The 19862-nt window shown below is 37.5% G+C and overlaps 1 pseudogene; it reads right to left on the reverse strand.

Annotated features, from left to right (window-relative positions):
• Positions 1-5029: 5029 nt before the first annotated feature.
• The window catches only part of LOC114647133 (solute carrier family 22 member 6-A-like), a 91980-nt pseudogene continuing 77147 nt past the window's right edge, over positions 5030-19862 (reverse strand).

The following is a 19862-nucleotide window of genomic DNA, read 5'->3' on the forward strand; positions in this document are numbered from 1 at the left end:
TTTATCTTCTCATATCATACCCACTCTTGTCTTGCACTCGTACCTTTTTCACATATTTTTCATTGCCTCTGGTTGTGCCCCCCATTTTTATTGTACATCTCCTGTTTCACCTGCTGAAATGTTATTTCTAACTTCTTCTTTTTCCAACCATAAGCCATAATATTGTTTAAAAAGGGTGGACATGAACAGAAACATATGCATTGATCCTTTAGGGAGAACAATTAATTACTTGCTGCTCTGTTAAATTGTGGGCTTCTCTTTTGTCATCATCATCACCAGCTAATGCTTGGTAAAATAAAATAAAAAAAGATTCAATTGCAAATTCACTTATATTAAATGTAAAAACACCACATATTAAGAAAAACATCTAAATTACAGGGTGCAATGGCATTACCTAACTTGCCACTTTAAAATGGAGGTAATTTGACAGCCAAAGAAATACAGTATACTCCACACACTTTATTTTGTACTCAGAAACTATCACCAATTTACTAGAAATCTGGTTGTGCACCAGGCCCTTAGGTGACTTTGCTTCTTAACAGAGAGTTGATCATACTTGTAAGAATGCAGCACACTGGCTGCCAGTCATTTAGTGCAGTGTGGTATTTCCCACTCTTGCTTTCAGTCCGTGAAGACTCGATCATTTCCTAGAGTGGAAACTGATGAAAAATATCTTTGCCACCAATAGGTCCCTGGGCATGCACACAGAATGCCCTGATGGCTGATCCACCCCTGATCTCATATTATTTTTGTCACATAATCCACGTGTCAAGCCATCCATTTGGATCATTACAAAGAGCAGAAGTACATTTCCTTTGCTAAAATGAAACCTGTAACATAAGGAAACAGAGCAAGACAAGTCTACTTAGTCAGTGGAAATGTAAATGCAGACTTACTATGGAGATGAAGCCACAAACTGGAGAAATAAACGAACATGCTCTTTCAAGAGGAAGAACTAGTTCTAAGTAGGAAATGGGATGGAATACAAACCTGAAGCCACAGTAAACCTTGTACACCACAGCTACCTACAATTGCATTATTCTGAAAAGGTGAGATACTGACACTTATAAAGCCTGCATACTGTGGTAACTTACTGATCACATCCATCATAGTTGGAAGCCCCTTTTCAGTAATCAACACATTTTTATTGATACGGGAATGTGTGTGGTAACCATTCATTTCCAGATATGAAAAAATGAATACATTGTAAATTAAAACATTTTTCATTAGGAGAAATTAGTTATTTCTGTCAGTGTTAGCTTTAGATCAGTTTTAGAAATAAAACATTTTTGCTGATTTTTAGTTATAGCAGTTAACAAATTCATATGCTCTTATGTTGACAATCATATGGGCAACACAGGCACTTTACCTTTGCTGAAATAAAATCTATAACAAGGAAAAAAAGCCAGACAACTCTGCTCTTCAGTAGTGTTCCATACTAATTATATATGTATCTCTTGCTCTGAATTTGTCTCTGTATTAACTGTTTATGACCAGAAGTGTAGTCAGAAATAAATGACTCACAGAAAAGGTGAAGTCACAAACCACAACCTTATCAACCCTGAGGAAAACTGCAGCCTCCCTCCATCTACAGACCCTAATGGTAATATGGCAGAAAGAGACAGAGGAAATATACCATACTGAAAATACTGTGGCTATGGGCACATGTCCTAACAATTGGGGCTGCAAATCGTTGTTTGTCCTTGGCAAATTATTCACATATCATTAAGGTTTGGACAACAATTTAATGTCAATCTTGGCTGTTAACTAAAATTTCTGTTAAATCATAGAAGCTGTCTGTCTGCATAATAAATGCAAGTGCCATAATTACTCTTCTTTTAAATTTTGAAGGCTTTTTACTGACATAGATTTGATGTCTGTCTTGTATTTCTGAATGGATGACTAGTAATTTAATCAAGCCAAATAGGGTAAAAAACTGAAATCTTAGATGTTAGTAAATATTGAAATAATGAGAGTATCAGAAATAAACTTGATCCCTTAGCATTAAAAGTCATGGTGAAAGTAAAGAAATAAGTGTAATTATGGATTCTGACCTAAACTTTAAAGGCTTAAAATCCTAATTATTTACTGGTTTTGTGTTATCACCTTGCCCCGATTTCAATACATCCTGGAATTAAACTAGTGCTAATAAGAACTACTAAGATTTCTCAATAACAAAACAATACTTATTCTGATTGTCTACTGGCCGCCATCCTCAATAGTTAAGTAAACAAGCAGCAGACATTTCCTAGATAAAGTGATTATCCATTATATCTAGAATTGTATTTTTATTACAATCTCTGTGAAGCAGTAAGGAAATTTTAGAAAGCATGGATGATGTCCCATTAAATACATCTAAAATACACAGCACATATTTCTTCGCTTTAGCATTAAGAAAGTTGAAGGGAGTATAATGTGTTTCATGTGAAGGTTAGCAATGTATAAAGCTTTAATTTGATTTTAAGTTAAATCAGTTTAATAATGCACCCACCTGATGACTTACAGTGGTGTGAAAAACTATTTGCCCCCTTCCTGATTTCTTATTCTTTTGCATGTTTGTCACACAAAATGTTTCTGATCATCAAACACATTTAACCATTAGTCAAATATAACACAAGTAAACACAAAATGCAGTTTGTAAATGGTGGTTTTTATTATTTAGGGAGAAAAAAAAATCCAAACCTACATGGCCCTGTGTGAAAAAGTAATTGCCCCCTGAACCTAATAACTGGTTGGGCCACCCTTAGCAGCAATAACTGCAATCAAGCGTTTGCGATAACTTGCTATGAGTCTTTTACAGCGCTCTGGAGGAATTTTGGCCCACTCATCTTTGCAAAATTGTTGTAATTCAGCTTTATTTGAGGGTTTTATAGCATGAACCGCCTTTTTAAGGTCATGCCATAGCATCTCAATTGGATTCAGGTCAGGACTTTGACTAGGCCACTCCAAAGTCTTCATTTTGTTTTTCTTCAGCCATTCAGAGGTGGATTTGCTGGTGTGTTTTGGGTCATTGTCCTGTTGCAGCACCCAAGATCGCTTCAGCTTGAGTTGACGAACAGATGGCCGGACATTCTCCTTCAGGATTTTTTGGTAGACAGTAGAATTCATGGTTCCATCTATCACAGCAAGCCTTCCAGGTCCTGAAGCAGCAAAACAACCCCAGACCATCACACTACCACCACCATATTTTACTGTTGGTATGATGTTCTTTTTCTGAAATGCTGTGTTCCTTTTACGCCAGATGTAACGGGACATTTGCCTTCCAAAAAGTTCAACTTTTGACTCATCAGTCCACAAGGTATTTTCCCAAAAGTCTTGGCAATCATTGAGATGTTTCTTAGCAAAATTGAGACGAGCCCTAATGTTCTTTTTGCTTAACAGTGGTTTGCGTCTTGGACATCTGCCATGCAGGCCGTTTTTGCCCAGTCTCTTTCTTATGGTGGAGTCGTGAACACTGACCTTAATTGAGGCAAGTGAGGCCTGCAGTTCTTTAGACGTTGTCCTGGGGTCTTTTGTGACCTCTCGGATGAGTCGTCTCTGCGCTCTTGGGGTAATTTTGGTCGGCCAGCCACTCCTGGGAAGGTTCACCACTGTTCCATGTTTTTGCCATTTGTGGATAATGGCTCTCACTGTGGTTCGCTGGAGTCCCAAAGCTTTAGAAATGGCTTTATAACCTTTACCAGACTGATAGATCTCAATTACTTCTGTTCTCATTTGTTCCTGAATTTCTTTGGATCTTGGCATGATGTCTAGCTTTTGAGGTGCTTTTGGTCTACTTCTCTGTGTCAGGCAGCTCCTATTTAAGTGATTTCTTGATTGAAACAGGTGTGGCAGTAATTAGGCCTGGGGGTGGCTACGGAAATTGAACTCAGGTGTGATACACCACAGTTAGGTTATTTTTTAACAAGGGGGCAATTACTTTTTCACACAGGGCCATGTAGGTTTGGATTTTTTTTCTCCCTAAATAATAAAAACCATCATTTAAAAACTGCATTTTGTGTTTACTTGTATTATATTTGACTAATGGTTAAATGTGTTTGATGATCAGAAACATTTTGTGTGACAAACATGCAAAAGAATAAGAAATCAGGAAGGGGGCAAATAGTTTTTCACACCACTGTACATAATAAAATACATTGAACATTGGATTAGAACAAGTAATAAGCAAAGCAAAAGACTCTTTTTATGATAGGATTTTTTGGGTTCACATTGTAAAACTAACTCTTATTACAAAAACTATTTTTACAACCTACCCATGCTTCTCCTGTTGCCCTTTAAAGTATTGTGCTTCTTGATGCCTGGCTGTTCTTCTGACTCGACAAAAACTAAATAATAAAGATATTGCAGGCTGAATTGCCAAAATGTAAATTCCTATATTTATTCAGTCATCCTTTTAGTGCATATGCAAAAACGTGTATATGCTAAATGCTGAAACGGGAGATTACGTGAAGCTCATTACATAACATAAAGCAAAATGTTAATAAATATTTTAAAATTAGCTTTCTTACTGGTGATCACAGTGAGTTACAAATTGTAGTCTGCTTTGGTTCATTCAGGAAATAAGTCACATTGTGTCAAGCAATGAGTGGAATGCAGTATACATTAAATCAACTACTGCTAAAGTTTTCGCAATAAAATTCTCAGATGGGCCACATAATGGTGCAATGGTTAGTTTTGCAGCCTCATGGATTCAGCTTCCTGGGTTTGAATTATGAAAGCAGTAGCTGTCTGTGTGGAGTTTGGGCATTTTCCCCATGTTTACTTGGCTTTTCCTCCAAGAGACTAGCAGGTTGTATTAATAGTAAATTCTACAATGGCCTGTGCGGGTATATGCTTAAGTGGTCCCCTCAATGGACTAGCTCTACATCCAGTATTGGTTCCTTTACTGCACTTATTGGTTCCAGTCCTGCACTTGTTATTATGAGATTCATCCACGGACTCCAGCTTCACTAATACAGTCTAATGCAATGTTCGTAAAACCTCAGCCAAGCATCAATTTGTTCTTCAAACTCCCCATTCACTTCTGCCCTCACATGTCAAGAAACTTTGATATGTTAAATCTTCCACTTCGAACAGCTGCTTTTATCTGCATTGAATATGCCATACTTTTCCAAGAGAAGACCATAGTCTCAGATTTATGGGTATTCATTCCAACCTCAACCACATCCTCCTCAGCTGTGAAACTTTCCAGTGCACACCAGAAATCACAATCTGATGAGACCCAAATAGGGACAACATCACTGGCAAATGGTAGAGATGCAACCTGAAGAGTAAGTAGGAACAAGACAGAATACATGTGTGTAAATGAGAGGGAGGTCAGTGGAATGGTGAGGATGCAGGGAGTAGAGTTGGCGAAGGTGGATGAGTTTAAATATTTGGGATCAACAGTACAGAGTAATGGGGATTGTGGAACAGAGGTGAAGAAGAGAGTGCTGGCAGGGTGGAATGGGTAGAGAAGAGTGTCAGGAGTGATTTGTGACAGACGGATATCAGCAAGAGTGAAAGGGAAGGTCTATAGGATGGTAGTGAGACCAGCTATGTTATATGGGTTGGAGACGGTGGCACTGACCAGAAAGCAGGAGACAGAGCTGGAGGTGGCAGAGTTAAAGATGCGAAGATTTGCATTGGGTGTGACGAGGATGGATAGGATTAGAAATGAATACATTGGAGGGTCAGCTCAAGTTGGACGGTTGGGAGACAAAGTCAGAGAGGCGAGATTGTGCTGGTTTGGACATGTGCAGAGGAGATATGCTGAGTACATTGGGAGAAGAATGCTAAGGATAGAGCTGCCAGGGAAGAGGAAAAACGGAAGGCCTAAGCGAAGGTTTATGGATGTGGTGAGAGAGGACATGCAGGTGATGGGTGTAACAGAACAAGATGCAGAGGACAGAAAGATATGGAAGAAGATGATCCGCTGTGGCAACCCCTAACGGGAGCAGCCAAAAGAAGATGAAGAAGTAAGAATTTCATGATGGGATTGGGGGAGAGTGGATATGCATATACTGTTTGGGATTGTTTTTTATTACAGTGGTATTACTTTTATTATTTGAAAATTTTAACTGTTTATTTTTATTGGTTAAAAATAAATAAATAGGTATAAATAGTCTAAATGGGAAATGTGCTAGGAGGAAACTTTGTACTTGATATTGTATCTGCAGAACCAGCCAGTGGGCAATGCCAGCTAACACAGCCAAAGATACAGTCACATTTACTTTTCCTATAAACAGAAATGGCATATAATTCTTTCATTGAATAAATTATTGAAATGTGAAGTTTCATTTTTTTCACTTGCATCCCCTTTATCTAAAGATACTGCTTAAATGAAGATCATGTCTTGATTTGGCCACACATGCTAAAAAAAAAAAAAACCCGCTTCATGAATATATATACAAAACATGAGATGTTAGAAAGGCAAACTGTTTTATTGAAGAGCTCAGCCATCTTGTAGATATTATTCTTATCTATCTCCTCCTTTTCAGGAAGATGGTATTGGAGTATCTGACGCAGATTCAAGGACAGTTTAAGCCTCAGGTCATAAAGCTACTCAATAGCCACTGGTACTGACAGATGCATGAGTTTTATCAATATACATTGTCTGATGTTTAATTAATGCATGATGTTGCATCAACTGGATATGTCTGTATTTACTGTCTGTTGCTTGTATTGTATTACTCTCACTACTCCGTAAGAAAAATGTAATTAAGGATTTCTTTGTACAATGCACACGTTAATAAATTTGCATTTGATTTGTTTGAAATATTTTTAAACGTCACATCTTCAGAAAACTCTGGGATTTCTTAGTAATATACTGTAGATCAGACAATGAAAAGAGATGACCTATAGCTTTGTTTTAAAAAATGAGACTATTTGTGACAGAATATACAGTACATCATTTTAAATCGATTTTTTTATTTTATGATAGATATCAAAATTCCTGTTGAATTGAGAGTAATGCCTTGTTGCAGTTGTGATAGGAAGAAGCGTTCCCTCTGCGAAACCTGTTAATCCCAAGCCATCGGGATTCTATGCCTTTCCTCAGCATTCAAGTGAAGGGAGTGAGGATGACTCTCAATAATATGGTTCTTTACACTTTCAAGACTTTGTAGATGCTGCAATCCACCACACACCATACAAACTAGCAAGTCTGTCTGAGGATTGTAGTCCATTAAAAACAGATTACGCCATTCATCTTCTGTACTAGGGATGCAGTCACTTGTGAATGGATCACTCAGTATGTCAGAATACGCCGATGAGTTATGTTTTTGGAAACAATCCTCACCATCAATGCCCATATTAGCATACTGCAGCTTCCCAATTTCATCATCTGGGGAGTAAAATGATATAGCATTAGCAGATGAGAGGTATGCTTAACATACAGAATGTTTCTAAATGATGGTAGTTAAAAAAAATAAACCATTTCAAAAAGGCATAATTATTTTTAAATTAGGTACAACAATTTGGAAAATTTTTATTTAATCTTGCTTTACATTTTTTCACATTACATTGATATTTCAATATTGCCTTTAGGACTTTTGTCATTATACTGCAATTGAGGGAAAAATGTCAGAAAACAAAAAATTTAATTTGAAATAAGATCAAAGAAAAATATGAGTTCACATAACATTTACAAAATATAAATCAGGTAACACATTCTGAGGACCAGCTATACAAAACTGAATTAAGAAAAACACAGCAGCAGAAAAGGCCCTAAACAGCATGATTGAAAGCCAAAGTATAGATCATAAGCAGTATGCTAAACTTTTATCTGATGCAAAAATAAAACTTTTATTTATTAGCACTGAAGGTAAATGGGCAGAATGCATTAGAAGAATTCACTTCCTGGCATGCATACAGTATGTAACAGTTGTCTGGTCACACTTACAGGTAATCTAACTTAGACACCATTAAAATATCCGACTACACCACTCAGTTTTATTAAGAGACTGGGAACTCTTGAAATTTACTGATAATAGCACACAGGTTTCTTTAAATTGGGCGGTGAGTAAACACACAATGAAAGACACCACAGTAATTTCAGGAAAAGCAACAGTAACTTCTATTACACCAATAATAAGTATATTAAAAAGATAAATGAACATAAACAAAATCTAACAATATCAGGAACAAAATTCCTTTTTTAGAAAGGAAAACACACAGTCCACACTCTAAAAGTCAGTTAAAGCAAGAATTGGAGGATACAACCTTTAGTGGTGCAGAGTCCAGTTTGCGCACTGTGTTACCCCAACACTTAATCGTTCAACAGTCCACGGATGCACTCTGTTCACCGGACACTCGTTTCCCAACAGAAGTTGTGTCAAAACGTTGAATCCCTGGCAGCATCTCTTCATCATTCCTTTTTTTCCCACTCTGGGCTCCTTGTGTTGATGTGACCTAGGCACGTCTCATTTCTCGTCTGTCAGCTTTGCTTGGTCCTTTCATGCAGATTCCCTCTCTCGCTGAACCCACATCCGGCGTCTCCTTGTGGAGCGGTCTCTTCCTCCCTGAAAGTGTTGCCGTCCTTGTGCCTCATGTCGTGCCAGCCAGGTACCCTCGTCTGCCTACGAGCCCCTGTGCTCTGTCCAAGTGTCTTGGCAGCATTCTCAGTGGACCGTCCCCTCCTCTTGCCTACTCCTGCCCAGAAGTTTAAATCTCCTTCAGTCCCTGCCATTATCAGTTCTGGACAATCAGATTAAACAATGGCACATCTAAATTTCCTGGGTTTAACAATTAATGAAAACACAAGTGAACAAAAATGTATTGCTACCGACTATTAATGAGTACAGATCTGCTGATTAGAAACCTATATTTACAAGTCAGGTAAATACAGACATCCTCCAAGGAAGGAGCAGTTCTGTTATCACAACTTGGTATTGTTTGTAATCTCAACCAGCCAAAGTGATTCCTTTGCAATACAGCAAATACCTACATCCTGCAGACAGCCTTTTAATTTCTCACCCCCAGTGTACAAACAAATATCCCCCTCTGACACATAATTCAAATTAAAATAAAACATTTAAACAGCAAATCTGTTCTGAAATTGCTTTAAGGTTTATCATACCATAACGTCTTTTTTATTGTGACTTCTTTTTTATTGTGACTTAAACATTTGTATAGTTTAATGACTAGTGTCATATTAGCAAGAAGTGTCATTGGTGTATGTTTACATAAGTTACAGTCCGCATTGCATGCTACTAATTTGTATTTTTAATCATACTTGATTTTCAAACATGAGAAAAATAACATTGGATAAAAATATGTTGAGCAATTTGATATTAGATGTGCTCAGATATTGGATGCTTGTAAAATATTCTTGTAGGATCAATGATTTCAAATTATTTTCACCATTAAGTGAACAAAGATTCCCCAACTGATGCTTTGAAAGCCCCTGCATACAGTATATCTATATTAACTAGCTTCAATTTGCAGTTTTCAGTTTCACCACTCTGGACCTTTGTTAATTTAAAGGGTCTCTTCCTATTTTGTGTACAATTTAGAGTCAATTCAAAACAAAGGAATCCTTAAATAAGTAAGAACAGAAGGAAGGAGCATATTGGCTTTAGAACCTAACATTAATTAAACAGGGAAACACAGGACACATGACTTGCTACTTGTGACCTCTAAATATGACCAGAATATTTTTTGGTTGACTGCAGTTTGCGTTTAGAGAAAAGCACTACCAATCAACAGAGTGCAATTTCCACATGCATAAAGTGATTTGATTTTTATTTTAGTAAAATATGCAATGAAACACTGCATTGAGCAGCAGGGCTAGTAAGATCGTTAGCAATGATTATAAAATCCAGATAACTGGAAAAAAAAATAACAAAATTACTAGTGATTCAAGCACTGCAAGTGCTGGTGCCCTTTTGCAATTGTGGTATTTTGGTTTATTTCTGGCATGGCACGGTGGTGCAGTGGTAGTGCTGCTGCCTCGCAGTAAGGAGAACTCCCTGCGTGGAGTTTGCATGTTCTGCTCATGTCTGCGTGGGTTTCCTCCGGTTTCCCCCACAGTCCAAAGGCATGCCGGTTAGGTGCACTGGCAATCCTAAATTGTCCCTATTATGTGGGTGTGTGTGCCCTGTGGTGGGCTGGCGCCCTGCCCAGGATTTCTTCCTGCTTTGCGCCCTGTGTTGGCTGGGATTGGCTCCAGCAGACCCCCGTGACCCTGTGTTAGGATATAGCAGGTTGGATAATGACTGACTGATTTATTTCTATATTTTATTTTTAACCATCTGATAAGTTTCAATTGTAATTCAGTCAAAATGAAAGAGTACTGATTTGTGAAATACACAAGTGAAATCAAATATTTGTTAGAAAAATTATGGTAATGAGATTGTTTCTTTGATTAGACAGCATGCTTTCTATAATTTTTGAAGGCTCTGTGTTTTTGACAGCTTCCAGTTTTTAGCTCCATTATGTGTTAGTTGATGCATCCATCCATCCATTTTCCAACCCACTGAATCCAAACACAGGGTCACGGGGGTCTGCCAGAGCCAACCCCAGCAAACACAGGGCGCAAAGCAGGAACCAATCCCAGGCAGGGCGCCAACCCATCGCAGGACACACACACACACACACACCCACCCAAATGCCAAGCACACACTAGTGCCAATTTAGAATTGCCAAACCACCAAACCTGCATGTCTTTGGACTGTGGGCAGAAACCCTAGCACCTGGAGGAAACCCACGCAGACATGGTCCACGCAGGGAGGACCCGGAAAGCGAACCCGGGTCACCTAACTGCAAGACAGCAGCGCTACCACTGCACCACTGTGCTGCCCCTAGTTGATGCAAGAAATATAAATACAAGTACAATGTTGGTATCACATAGTTTAAGAACAGAAAGAGGTCTGTACTTGTGACTTAGCATTTTTCGATATCTGCTGAACTTCAGCCTGGTAGTTCTCTTAAATCTGCATAGAAGTGCTTACAGTTGCCTAATAGTAATTCTGTTAATTAATTCATGTTTCATTAATATACAGTAATCCCTCCTCCATCGCGGGGGTTGTGTTCCAGAGCCACCCGCGAAATAAGAAAATCCGCGAAGTAGAAACCATATGTTTATATGGTTATTTTTATATTGTCATGCTTGGGTCACAGATTTGCGCAGAAACACAGGAGGTTGTAGAGAGACAGGAACGTTATTCAAACACTGCAAACAAACATTTGTCTCATTTTCAAAAGTTTAAACTGTGCTCCATGACAAGACAGAGATGACAGTTCTGTCTCACAATTAAAAGAATGCAAACATATCTTCCTCTTCAAAGGAATGCGTGTCAGGAGCACAGAATGTCACATAGATAGAGAAAACAATCTCTAGCAAACAAATCAATAGGGCTGTTTGGCTTTTAAGTATGCGAAGCACCGCGGCACAAAGCTGTTGAAGGCGGCAGCTCACACCCCCTCCATCAGGAGCAGGGAGAGAGAGAGAGAGAGAGAGAGAGAGAGAGAGAGAGACAGAGTTTGTTTTTCAGTCAAAAATCAATACGTGCCCTTCGAGCTTTTAAGTATGCGAAGCACCGTGCAGCATGTCGTTTCAGGAAGCAGCTGCACAAAAGATAGCAACGTGAAGATAATCTTTCAGCATTTTTAGACGAGCGTCCATTTCGTCTAGGTGTGCGAACAGCCCCCCTGCTCAATCCCCATACGTCAGGATCAGAGAAAGTCAGCGCAAGAGAGAGAGAAAAGTAAGCAATCTAGCTTCTCAGCCATCTGCCAATAGCGTCCCTTGTATGAAATCAACTGGGCAAACCAACTGAGGAAGCATGTACCAGAAATTAAAAAACCCATTGTCCGCAGAAATCCGCGAACCAGCAAAAAATCCGCGATATATATTTAAATATGTTTACATATAAAATCCGCGATGGAGTGAAGCTGCGAAAGGCGAAGCGCGATATAGCGAGGGATCACTGTATAGTACAGCTCTGAGAGAAAATACCAGTAAGAACAGATTTCAAGTTTATAGTGCATTCAAACTTTCCCTCGGAATCAATAAAGTATCTATCTAGAAAGCATTAAGATACATCTGGTTTTGTTGCAGCCTTGGTCTAATATACTTAAATGCATTTCCCCCCACATCAAGCAAAATTCAATAACCCAAAATGACAAAGTGAAAACACGATTTTAGAAATGTTTGCTAATTTACTAAACAAAAAATTTAAATATCACATTGACACAGGTATTTAAACCCAACTGCTCTAACACTTAAAATCTGACTCAGGTGCATTTCATTCTATTAATCATCACTGAGATGTTTCGAAACCTTGCTTGGAGTCCACCTGTGATAAATTCAATTGACCGCACATGACTAGGAAAGGCCCACACCCCAGTATATATTAGGTCCCATAATTTACAATATGCATTGTAGTAAAACCACACCATGAGGTATGAAGATCTGCGTACAGAGCTAAGAGACAGCACTTAAGCTTCCCAGCAGCACATTTGCCTCAGTAATTGGAAGAAGTCTAGAGCAACCATCACTCTTCCTAGAGCTGGCCACCTGGCCAAACTGAGCAACTGTAGGAGAAGGGCTATAGTAAGGGAGGTGATCAATAACCTGATGGTCACTCTGACCAAGCTCCAGAGAACCTGTTTAGAGATGGGAGACACTTCTAGAAGGACAACCACCACTGCAGTACTCCAGTAGCCAGACACCTAAAGGACTTAAAGGACAAAGACTATGAGAAACAGGATTCTTTGTTCTGATAAGACCAAGATTAACATCATATCATGACTGGAGGAAACCAGACACCACTCACCACCTGCATAATACCATTGGTGAAGCATGGTGACGGCAGTGTTATGCTATAGGATTGTTTTTCAGTTGCAGAGATTAGGAGAATAGATAGGGTTGAGGGAAAGCTGACTGGAGCAAAGTTTAGAGATATCCTTAATGAAAACTTCACCAGAGCACTCTGGACTTCAGACTGGGCCAGAAATTTACTTTCAAACAGAATATTGGCCCTAAGCACAAAGGAAAAACAACACATGAGTTGCCCAGCCAGAGCTTGGACTAGACTGAGGAGACATGGAAATAGCTGTCCACCAATGGTATCTACCATCTGGACAGTGCTTGACAGAATCTGCGAGAAAAATGGCAGAAAATCTCCAGATCCAGGTGTACAAAGTTTGTCATGTCGTATCCAAAGAAACACCAGGCTGTAATTGCTGCCAAAGCAATTTAAAGTAAATAGTGACTAAAGGGATTGAATACACGTGTAAATCTGCACAAAAATGATAAAATCCTGTTTTTGTTTTGTCATATTGGGGATCTGAGTGTTGGGAAATTTTTAATTTAAATAATTTTAGCACAAGGCAGCTACATAGAAAAATGTGAAAAACATAAAGGAGTCTGAATACTTTCTGAATCTACTATATATTTAAAATGTGTCATCTGAGGTCCTCTGAAGAAAGATTATTGATACCCACATAACTGGTAAAGGTCATTAAAACCCTATGAGACCCTGTGAGCATTAGCAGATGTTTCTTTTACAGATTGGTTGGAGACATAAAGATACTTCAGATTTCAGAGGATATTTTGTAAAGGTTTTCAACAAGCTAGAGAGCATATTACAAAACGTGGTGGCTGGTTTTACCAACCACAGGACAGATTACAATCTGCCATAGCCTACCAGGGTAAAGAGCTTCATCTTATAGGAGTGCCAAGCCCTAACAGCAGCAGGAAGTGTTCTTTGAGTTCACAAATTTCCACAAAGTGATGTCTGCAAACCATTTTTTCAACAGCCAATGCAGAGATGGAAATGATTCTTCTGTACCTGCTCACAATGAGATTTAGGCTATACATGCATTAGGCTATATGCAATTTGATTTTACTTTTTCTTTTTTTTATTGATGTACTCACTCACTGCATCTTGCTTTTGCACTTAAAGTGCAATTGCAGTGCTTTTTTTATTTCTAAGGAGGTGCCAGGCTGTTACTTCGCTGTTTGGGCTGAAGTGACTTTAGCCAAAGTAGTAAAACTTTTTTTTTTGTTTGTTAGAAATACCATCTCATTTGGTTGGGTACTGGTTTAGTGCTCAACCCAGACAAAAGGTCAACTCTCCACACGATTTAATTTGCATGTGCATTCCAGTACTTGCTTAATTATTGTGTAAAACAATCTGAAGATTCAAAGGGGGTGTCAAGCTAGAAAATACAATTACCAGTATGTTTTTCTGGTGTTAAATATTGAAAGCCAGAATACACAGTCACCAGTGCGGAAGAACACAACTTCTTTAATTAGCAAATTTTGTTTACATATTCTCCTTTTAAACAATCATACAGATGAAAGGTAAACACATCAGCTAAGAGGAAAATAAAATTTCCCCAACTAGCTTGTTTCTTTCTCTCTATAAAATAAAACGACTTTTTCGAATGTTTGGTTCTGAGATTTGTTAATTGTCTTTGGAAAAGCTATTCAAATTGGAAACTGTTGACGTTTTAATACGAATGGCATTTCAAGATCTCCTTTGTTGTCTAATGTTATCCTCTGACGATGTAATACATTACCTTTCTATGGATGCATCGTTCTTTCTACAGTAATTCTTGCAGAGGAAAACCGGACAGTGTTAACGGTTGTAGATATTCTTTGATAATGGAAGTTGATGTTTTCATCTTCCAACTGTTTCAGCATAGTCTATTGATACGCATTTAACCAATTTAACGTGTAACCGATCGACATTTTTAGTGTTAATTCATTTGACTTCTTTGTTTCTCTGTGCTAGGATTGACCAAGTACTTATTTTCAGTGTCGTTAACCCTTTGTTTATTTATAAGAGCTGACAGAGCAAGAACTGTGTCTGTCAAAAGCATTTACACGAATGAGAGGTGAGAGTACTGTGTGTGTGGTTGAATATGGTTGAGAGGAGGGCGTGACTTGAAAAAATCTCTTGAAAAAAGTCACAGGATTTTTTTTATATAATAGAGACGTGTTTACAGTATTTTGAAATTCCTTTATATCCTACCTTCCAGTCTCAGAGCTATGATATCATTATGTGCTTCCATCTTAAGATCTTGGTCTACATCTTCTATATGGGTGCTGTAGGGGAGAAAAAAAAAAAAAAGAAAACAGAAAATTAAGAGTTGTTGCACTCTACATACAGTGTGGCAATACAATATCCAGAAATATAAAAAGTATCATCCACCCATTCATTTTTATTCACAGTTCCAATGTCACAATCGGAATGTAACAGTAACCTGCACTGTGGCAACCAGAGATTTTGTGACACTCCACATAAAATGCCATACAGTTACTGTGTTTACACCAGTAAAGTAAGCAATGAATTGCTTTATATATTAATTGCTATTTTAGTATAGCTATTGAAAAATATTTATACTTTTAAAAGTGTTTTAAAAGCCATTTATATACAACTAGTTCAAAGAATTATATTAACACAGAAATAACACATTTCAGCTAGTCTCAATTACCGATTGTTTGTGTGTGTGCTATTGTTTGTGCTGGTAATGCATTTTTTTTTATCTTCAGTAAGAAATGACTAACAATAAACACATAAAGTGGTTCTTGCAGCCACATAGAAATTCTAGTATTTCTTCCCTGAAAAATATATTTTAAATATTACTTTTACAATGTCTACAATAATATTAATCTGCTTGTAAAAAAAAATTAAGACAAATAAAACGTAGAAAAGTAACAGCCTGAAAGCTGGTTTACAACTGCTCCTTACTAAAGCATCCCTGTGAAGTACAAAATGTACGTTTTAGAAGGTAATGAATCAAACTTAAAAAACACATTTCACAAATTCATATATCATGAAACTTGAAATCATGAAAGTAATGTTACCTTTTACTATTCTAGTTTTTTTTTTTTTTAAATATTTTGCATAACAACATACCAAACACACTCATCTATAGTTCACTGAATCTAAAACATTATTAAAAAGAAAAGTTACAGGTGACCTCTGTGTAAAACAACACATACTCTACTCTCATGAGGAATCCAAGTTGATAACAGTATGAATAAAAGAAGTAGCTCAAGATATGAGTAGGCATGCCGTTATTTCAGTTAATTACACATTTTAAAATAAATACTAATATCCCATAATGAAAGGCGGGCACTTGATCATTGCAGTGTACCACATTGTGCAAAGTCTACATGTTATACATACACTGTCAACCACAAACACTAGGAACCTGTAATTCACATATTTTAGTACACAGAATCTAATCTTTAGACACTTACAAAATCAACACAATAGAATAACCCTTCCAGGTTTAGGCTCATTCTTCTTTGAGTGTGTGATAAAGATATAATGCATTTAAACTGAAACCTGATATCCCTGCTCTCCCACCTTTTCAGAGATCAAAAAGAGAAGCTGAGGAGTAAAATTCAATGTGTAGTAACCAGCTACAGATACTAAGGTACCCACCTCCGTCCATTTCTGTCCTTAAATGATGCTCAAACTCTGGTTCATTGCTTCATAATATCTTGTATTGATTACTGTAATTCCCTCTTCATTGGCCTTCCTGCAAAATCTATACAGAAGCTACAGTATATTCAGAACTCCGCAGCCAAATTCCTCACCCACACAAAGCGTTTTTCTCACATCACCCCTGTTCTCTTCCAGTTTCACCAGTTACCGGTTCCATCAAGGATTAAATTCAAGATTCCGCTTCTCACCTTCAAAGCCCTACATTACCTTGCCCCCCTCTACCTCACTCAGCTCCTAGCTCCTTACACTCCTTGTTGCTCTCTCAGGTCCTCGAGCAGTAATCTCCTTACTGTCCCACGCACCAGACTCTCCACCTTGGGAGGCAGGTCCTTCAGTGCTATAGCCCCTCAACTCTGGAACTCTCTTCCTCAGTCTCTCTGAGATTGCTCCTGTTTCTGCACTTTTAAATCGCAACTGAAAACTTTCATCTTCTACAAACTTTTGTCATCTGTGTAATTTTTTTTTTACTCTGTATGTAAAGCGACCTTGGGTTTGTGAAAGGCGCTCAATAAATGTAACTTATTATTATTATTATATCTCTAGGGTTACCAGAGGCTCTGCAAGCTGATTTAATCAGGAACATCACCGATACTGTGTCTGTTCTATCTGGCAGTGCACAGAATTAGTATTTTGTCCTGGGCACATTTTGGAACATCTGAGTCAATGTACTATTCAAGTTGTATTAGTCTATATTCTGCACAAACTGATAAAAACTGTACTTTATTAGCTAATTTTCATTCACTGTCTGAAATTCTAATTTCTAATCCCAATGCTACCTCATATTATCTATGGGTGCACTTAGAGGTTAGAGTAAGGGTAGTATCTCCAAACATTACAAATGTAGTCTTCAATGTTGCTAGAAAGTACACTCTTAACAACAAATAATAAATGAAGGTTAGGAAAGTCAGGCAGGTTTCTTTTAGCAAAGTGTGAAATTTTTATGTAGTGGAAGAAATGTGTTGAGAGGTTATGCATGGAGCACAGCTGATCAAACTGAAAATTCATTACCACCATAAAAATCACTTAAATCATTAACCTCGCTGTCCACATTTTGTAAATTGTGCAGTGCAAGGTTTGTTTTCTAAGGGTTCAATTCAGACAACAGTTCAACAAATACTGTTTTCTTTACACAGATTTTCCAAGCAGATACATAATGCAAGTATTTTAATGATCAAATAATAAACCGACTATTTTCCAGAAAACAAGGCCTTGTTTAATTTATGGATACCAAGTTCTTTTGGGAAGAATATTCATTAGCCTAAGCCAAGTGATATAAAACATTATGAGCAAACTCCGCCGGAGGTAAAACACGTTTAAAGGCAGTTTGACAAGACTGAAAAGTAAAACAGAGAAATTGCTCAAAATCTCACTTGATTTTATTACAGAATAATAGTTAAAAAGTGTGGTTTCACTTTAGATTATGTGTCCTTAATTACTGTGTAATACAGTGTATTGCTGTGGTTAAGCACTCAATTGTAATTGTTATTCTACAATTTATATACAAATGTACTTATAAATATTGTGGAATAACTATTACAATTCAGTACTTAATTATAGTGTTACACTATATTACACAGTAAATAAAGGTAATAACACCTAGTAACTCTGTAATTATATAGTTAATTACCTGGCAAGCACAGTATAATTAAAGTGATACCCAAAGTGCTATGAACTGGATACCACGATCTGAAAAAATAGATAAGAGAAAATCACGCAGATGGACAACATCCCTAAGAAAAAAACATTAAAAAAAACTTGAATTAAATTTGAAAACTTTGAAAAGCAGCCACAACTATCAAAACTGTGGTACAGTTACAATAAAGGTACGCACGTGGGTATTGCTTCCCATGAATGATTAGGAAACAGAGTTGACTGTAACAGACTTATGTGAAGAACCTGAGCTTGTTTGGCTTTATAGTAAATTTTACACACCAGTAAATATTCATGGATGTCAGACTAGGGAAAACTTGAGGGTTGGTGGCAGGATTGGCACTCCAGCCACTGTACTATTCCATTCAAATTATTATGGTGCTGAGATGTCACCTGTTGCATGGCTGTGCTCAGGTCTTAATTTGAGATACTGAGGTGGTTCATCGTGTGGTGGGTGCAGCAACACGCTGTATCAGTGTACGCTCCCAATCTCTCTCTCAGATTAGATTTTCAACCCCCACCCACTAAAAATCTTTTTGATAATTCCAATATTTAACTTACACTGCACTCTTAAAAATAAAGGTGCCAAGTGGTTCTTCAGGGCGATGTCATAGGGGAACCATTTTTGTTCCCAAAAGATCCATCCACATAAACTTCCCAGAAAAAAACTCTTATTTATTTAGATCTGCAACAGGCTCCAAACAGTAAATAACCATGACAAGTTTTCATATTTTTTTTCCCATATATTAAGAATTTTGTCAAAGCAGAAACGTCCAACATCATATGTAAAGAATACTTTCCACAATGAAATGGTGCTTTATCAAGTCAAAGGTGCTATGAAGAACCACACAACACAGAAAAGAACCATAAAGTGCCATTAAAGAACCGTTATTTTTAAAAATGTGGGAAATCCGAACATAGTAAATGTGTGAGCCCATTCTAAGCCAATGTGTGAGCCCATTCTAAGCCAATGTTTAATTCATAGAGAAACAGGCACAAGGGCAGACTGCATCAGTATCAGGAAGCTTTTGTGGCAGAGCAGTGAACACTTTGAACACATCTACTTCAGTAATACACTGCAGGGAAGGATGTGAGAGTTGATTTTTAACTGTTAAACATGATTTTCACTGTTTGATTAAATGTTGATCTTACTGAGTGACTTATATTCTTGTTAGCTGTAGCTGTTAACTATTAGCCTTTAGTGTAGCAGAGTGCTGACTCTGAGGATCCATTTATCAGTAACTTACAAGAACATAAGAAAAGAAGCTAATCACATACTCCATAATTAACAAAGTATTTAAGAAGCTGTAAATCAGCTATTGCCTTCAATGCACTGACAAACTCCACACCTGTGTCAATAAAGGTTTTTTTTCCCATCCTAAACTGACTTTGTGAATGTGACTTTGTCAACCATCCATATGGTTGAGTATTGCTGCAGTTATAAACAAAGATTTTAAATGTTCCAATGTCTGTTGAGCTTCTAGAGTCCTATGAAATGTTTTATGATTTTTTTTTTTGTCAAAGACATAACAGAAGAAATGAATGATGTAAAATTTCTGATGAAGTAGCCACTATAGGGTGGTCCAGATCTAACTATGCATAGTTAGATCTGGACCACCCTGTATAATTAGTGAACGTAACAAATCTCTAAAATTTTTTGACTAATCCATCAACAGTCCCCTCCAAGTGATTCCATTCCTAAGAAAGAGACATTATCTCTGTGAATTCTCATTTTTCTAGTTTACAAATAAATTATTGTTTCTT

This window comes from Erpetoichthys calabaricus, chromosome 1 (assembly GCF_900747795.2).
Source record: "Erpetoichthys calabaricus chromosome 1, fErpCal1.3, whole genome shotgun sequence".
NCBI classification, from domain to species: Eukaryota; Metazoa; Chordata; class Cladistia; order Polypteriformes; family Polypteridae; genus Erpetoichthys; species Erpetoichthys calabaricus.